This window comes from Diadema setosum, chromosome 2, assembly GCF_964275005.1.
Source record: "Diadema setosum chromosome 2, eeDiaSeto1, whole genome shotgun sequence".
Lineage (NCBI taxonomy): Eukaryota > Metazoa > Echinodermata > Echinoidea > Diadematoida > Diadematidae > Diadema > Diadema setosum.
The window spans coordinates 21,209,121-21,215,120 of NC_092686.1; positions in this window are offsets into that span (position 1 = coordinate 21,209,121).

Consider the following 6,000-nt stretch of genomic DNA (forward strand, 5'->3'; position numbering starts at 1 on the left):
TATAGATTACATGAACGGTCTACCTTCATTTATTATACTTTTGCATCTTATTTACATAAAAAGCGATCAGTATATAAATATCTTTTTTCAAGGGGGGGGGGTGCGTTTGTATTTCTGGTCCCACTTCCGGGTTTCATCAGCTACAAGCAAAAACAAGGGGGGTCCTTTAGCGCAACTTTCCAATTCCCGGGTTTCTTCAGCTGACAAGCAAAAAAAAAAAAAAAAAAAAAAAAAAAAAAAAAAAAAAGATAGAGTTGATAAGTATTTTCTTTTTATGGTCTGACGTTTTGCGTCAGGTTTTTTTAAATTACATGTTTGATTGACTGATCAGGGTTTGATGTAAATCGATAGTTTAATGTGTCAATAAACATAAATGCTTTGTCAGATGCGTTACCATCGTTTATAAATTTTTGAGACATAACTTATTACAGACAGGAACAATGGACAATTGAATCTATGTGTATTATTTGCATAAAAATCATTTACTGATATATACATGTACTATAACAGGTCCTGTAAAACAATGAAAGGGCCCAAGAAATATCACAATTCTTGTCAAGAGATCGTCTTGCAGTGAGGGCGCTGTGGCATAGTGGATAAGACTCCCTTACATACTCTCGATATGAGGATCGGAGTTCGAATCCCGCCCAGTGCACATACGTCTTTGGACAAGCTGTTTTACCCACTGTGTCCCTCTCGACCAAGCTGTATTAATGGGTACCTGGCAACGCTATAGGGTAATAATGATAGCAGGGTCCTCTGGTAGAGCAGTGGTAACACTGGAGAGGCTTTTCTGGATAAATAAGACATTATCATTATTATCATTATTTCTGTTACTATTATTATTATTATTATTATTATTATTATTATTATTATTATTATTATCATTATTGTTATTCTTATTATTATTACTATTATCATTTTTATTATTATTATTAATATACTTATTATCATTATTATTATTATCTTCAAGAAGCCTATTTTACACAATCATGATATCATGCATTCTTTTTTGTGTGTTTTTTGTGCAAATTTCGTTAACCCAATAGTGATCTAAAATGTACATGGAAACAAATAAAATAAGATTACTTACTTACTTACTTGAGGGGCCCATCGCGTTATTTTTCGTTCGCTTACAGTATAACAATTATTATTATTATTATTATCTTCAAGAAGCCTATTTTACACAATCATGATATCATGCATTCTTTTTTGTGTGTTTTTTTGTGCAAATTTCGTTAACCCAAAAGTGATCTAAAGTGTACATGGAAACAAATAAAATAAGATTACTTACTTACTTACTTGAGGGGCCCATCGCGTTATTTTTCGTTCGCTTGCAGTATAACAATTTGCAAGGAGCTGCGGAAATCCCCGAAATCGAAGGAATGGAATACCGTTGGCCTATACGGAGGCTTACTCATAGGTCTAATTTTGTGTCAAGTGATCCAGAGTCTTTTTTCCTTCTTATCAAACATAAAACAAAACAAAACAAAACAAAGAACTCTTCTCTTAACAGGGTAATTCCCGACCAGTTAAAGTTTGATAAGAGAGACTTTACTGCAAAACAGGGAAAATTGGATCAAATCGTAAAGAAGTAAGAAAATTATCTAATTACTTTTGTGAAATTTCGCTAATTTTCACCGAAAACCCCCGAAAAACAAAAACACTAATTCTTGAACAATCAATATGAATATCATAGAGTTGATGATGTCCATCGCCTCACAACTTGCCACAGGCCTAGGCTCTTTGCTTACATTTGAAAAATGGTATTGTATAGGTCCTACCTCTTGATTTCTCTATCAATTTCGGCTTTTCTAACAATGGTTCATTCATAATCCTATTAAAACAGCCCTATCACACAATAGTAGCCCTACATGAGAGTGGTAAAGTGTTCTCATGAAAAGAGCACGTGCGAATTAAGAGTGTATTGATGGTTATAAAATAATGATTAGCCCCTCATTCATTTACATTATCCTTTGTCTATGTCACAAACCCAATTTGCCATTAAAAACAACAACATCAGTGAAATAAAGCCACAGTCTGCTCATTAAATCAGTCAACTGCATGCACCCAGCACATTTACAAATATTATCTGAAATCATGATATTCTTGACATTACATTTTACTACATAAAAGTTCTAGTCATTAACTATTAAACCTATTCGGTTCGTTAACATAATTATATACAATGTGTTTAGTTTGTGACGTATATAGGCTTACTGCATGTGCATTTATATACATACATACGTAATATGCTTTGTTTATGTCCTATACTGATAGGACACTGCATTTTCGAACTTCTTTTCTTTAAGCTACTCCTCCATCAATTTTCTTCATTCATAATATGGATCTGCAATCCACCTTCTCAGTATTAGGTCCGTCCTAAATGATATTCTATAGTAGATTGTGTAAGCCATATTGCATAGATAATTTTCTATGGATCCCTCCAATCTGTGTTACCACTGTACCTCTCTTCTTTCTGTGTATGCGTAATTTTGGTAATAGGCCTATGATAATCACCTATACGCATTCTCAATTTGTGGTTAAGTTTCGATCTCATGGTACATGACTATTGTAGAATGTTTGTTCATAAGTTCACACGCGTTTACTCAACACATAATATCAGCAGTGTGCTTCGAAAAAAAAAAGGGGGGGGGGAACACGAATCGTTCGTGGCAAATTGGTTTATGTCATTCTCGTGAATAGTTCTGAGTTTCATACAAATATCGTAGGATTTAGAAGAATTTTCTAAACTTATACGGTGAATCAGATTCTGAGATAATAATTTGCAATCTGATACGCATCATGGATGTAGTTTCTTCGGGCTCGGCGAGTTCCATTATCATAATGCAAGAGAGACGAGGAGAGGGCAAAATCCGATTTCTCCGTCACGCACTTGAAGATTGTTCCAGATTAGCGAGGAGATGAAGTATCAAATCAATGAGTAAATCAGCGGAAGATGCAATAAATGTGAGTTTTATTGACCTCGCGGTGTGAGTCATGTATATCGTTGCTTTCCCTGTTTTGCGATTCCTCTGCTGTACAATGGGTGTAATCTAGTGCAGTCAATACGCCAGCGCATCCAAAAGACGTTGTGTTGATGAAGACAAGGAACTTCCAACGCGTGTGCGAGAGGAATATAAAGGACATGAGGCAAATGGCATGAAGAATATTGCCATTGCTTCGTTAGTTTTACATCACGGTTATCATATTACAAACATTTTCCTTGTTAAATAAAATGACCAGTCATTATTGGTATGATTCGTTATTTTCTTCCTATAGGACTGTATACCGTATATACTCGCACACTTTTAGCCCATACAGAAAACAATATTGCTTTCACCGGATCCAAATTTTGGAATCATCTTTCCGAAGAAAAAATGAATGTTCCTCTTTTCTTTTTTTAATAAAAAAAAAGAACTCAAATTAATGTTACTCCATGATTATGCCTTACTAATGCTTTAACTTGCAATTATTTATATTATCCTCTCTTAATGTGTGACAACTTGAAGTGTACGCTTGCTTTGCCTCTGGTTTCAGCGTTTTTCCTCCATATTCTCTATTATATACACCCATTTTGATAACTTGAATTCTTGACTAACTTGACGGTAGATAAATTATGCTTATAATACTTGTGTTCGCATTTCTTCTTCATCTAGTTCTGCCTCTATTTCTTTTACTTCTTTTGACCTTTGTACCTCTGTTGCTATTTTAGCCTTTAGATATGTCCTTAGTACTTACTTTATGTCCCATCACCATCGCAAGACGTATTCACATTGATATGTGTATATTTTGTTCCCTGGAACCCGCAGTTGCAAGCTCTGCTTTTGCGGTTCTTTCATATTTCACGTGTTAAGAGAATTGTCTTTTATGTACATGAGGTGACACACTTTATTATTAATGACCAACCTTATATCATATTTTGTATTTAGTTGATTTGCTTGTTTGTATTTTTGTTTCTTTTTTTTTTTTTTTGTTAAGTACATGTACAGATTTGATGTGATGTGAAATATGAAAATAAACAGCTGGAACTGTTCACTGTGTCTCAAGTGTAAGACCAGTGCAGTTTTAGTAATCCAATTCAAAATATTGTTTGTGGTATCTCTCTACGATGCTATGTGACGAGTCTGCATGTAACGTATTTTGTTTTGTCTGTGCCTATGATAGTGTCTACTGCTTATTGCAGGTAATCACGTGGTAATATCAGCCTGAATAGGCGTTGTATGTTATCGTTCATCGACGTAATAAATAATGTATATATAAAAAGTATATTATATCAGTTATATTCATTGCTGCAAATTATTGATTATGCATGAAGAGAACTAGCTTATATTTCATTGACCTTCAACGATTAATTGTATAAAGATCCACTAAATGATCCTATCTATCTTGTTGTCAAAACCTTTGGACCTTCCAAGTGTGAAAGCGTCAAGCCTCTAATGTCATTTCCCTCGTGCATGACTGTTGTTAACTGCTTTTAGAGGAGGTCCTGATGATATCGGCGTGGTGCCCATAGCAACGACAAGGCCAATCAAACCACAGATCAAGATAATTTCACACACTCAATTGTGTTTGTCTCATCCCCTCTGTCATCAGACCACTGAAAGATATAGTGTTGTGAGGGACAGGACATAGAGTTATAATAGAACCGCTCGTCTCTCACAATCTTCTTTAGACTGTTAGACTATCTAATCAACAGATCAACAAACATTGCGACAAAGTCCGAGCGAAATCGGAAGTGAAGAAACTTTGATTATAGTAAATCTGTCACAACACATAATTGATCAGTCTTATAGCTCTACGTGACCTTTTAATAATGTAACGACGTTGTGTAAAAGGGACGCATAATAAAAACCACAAGTATAAAGCAGTTTATTCCGCTTTCTTGGGGAGGTGTCCTCACCTAACCAAGTCAGTTACCTGAAGCTATTCTTCAATGAACGACATATATTCTTCAATTAATGAATGATAATACTAAACGGATATACTGACCTTAATGTTTTGTTTCTCATATTATCAACTTCTCTTTTTTATACACGTCATTCTCGTGCAAAAGGAGAATGAAAAAATATGTATAAAATTTTGATGCAGCTATAGATCATAATAAATACTTCTGTATTACAAAAGAAAGAGTTATAAGGATTTGCACAGAATTTTCATCTCTCACACGCGGATCCTTCCTAGATTGACAGTCGGTTACAAATTTTCAAGGTACATGATATAAATACTCTACAGATGGCTATATCTTTACGTACAAATATAATTAGAAAATGCTTTTTCCTTATCAGTCTTCTCTAATTTATTTTCATTCAATAGCAATTTAATTGCATTCATATACTACCAACCACGTAGGCCTGATAGTGCAGCAATGTTCACTTATATAATCGTAAGATATCATCAGCATAATAGCTCCAAGACGTGGACCTGACTAATTATATGGAATTCGTTACCGCATTGATTCCCTCAAACAGATAAATCTTCTGACTTCTTTTTAAAGAAGAGGGGGAAAATGTTAATAGGTCAATATGTTATGAAGCAAATATGTGTGTGTTGAGTAATTGTAATTATCTTTATGCATTTCACACATAAACTTAATATAAAGATTACAAAAGATTATAAAAGACATTTTGAAGGTCCAGTATCTCCAGTCCTCCCCCTCACACACACACCCACCTGCCCCTCTTGTATTAAGTAAGTAAATACAGATTATAGATTTCCTTCAGAGTTGTCACACTTTCAGACTATATGCATTTTGTGTCTACCCCCTGCAACCCCATCAAACATTCTGCAAGAGAAATAATTACAATTCATATTGCTAATTGACTTTGAGAAGGCGGTTATTTTATGCTACGGTCACAAAGGTTCGTATGAAGGATGCATTCGTACGAATTCTGGAGTTCGTATATGGCAGCCTTACGAAGAGAGAGTTTCGTACGAAGTTAAAAAAAAAAAAAAAATCTTCGATAAGACCATCGACCACGCTACGAACTTACGAACGGT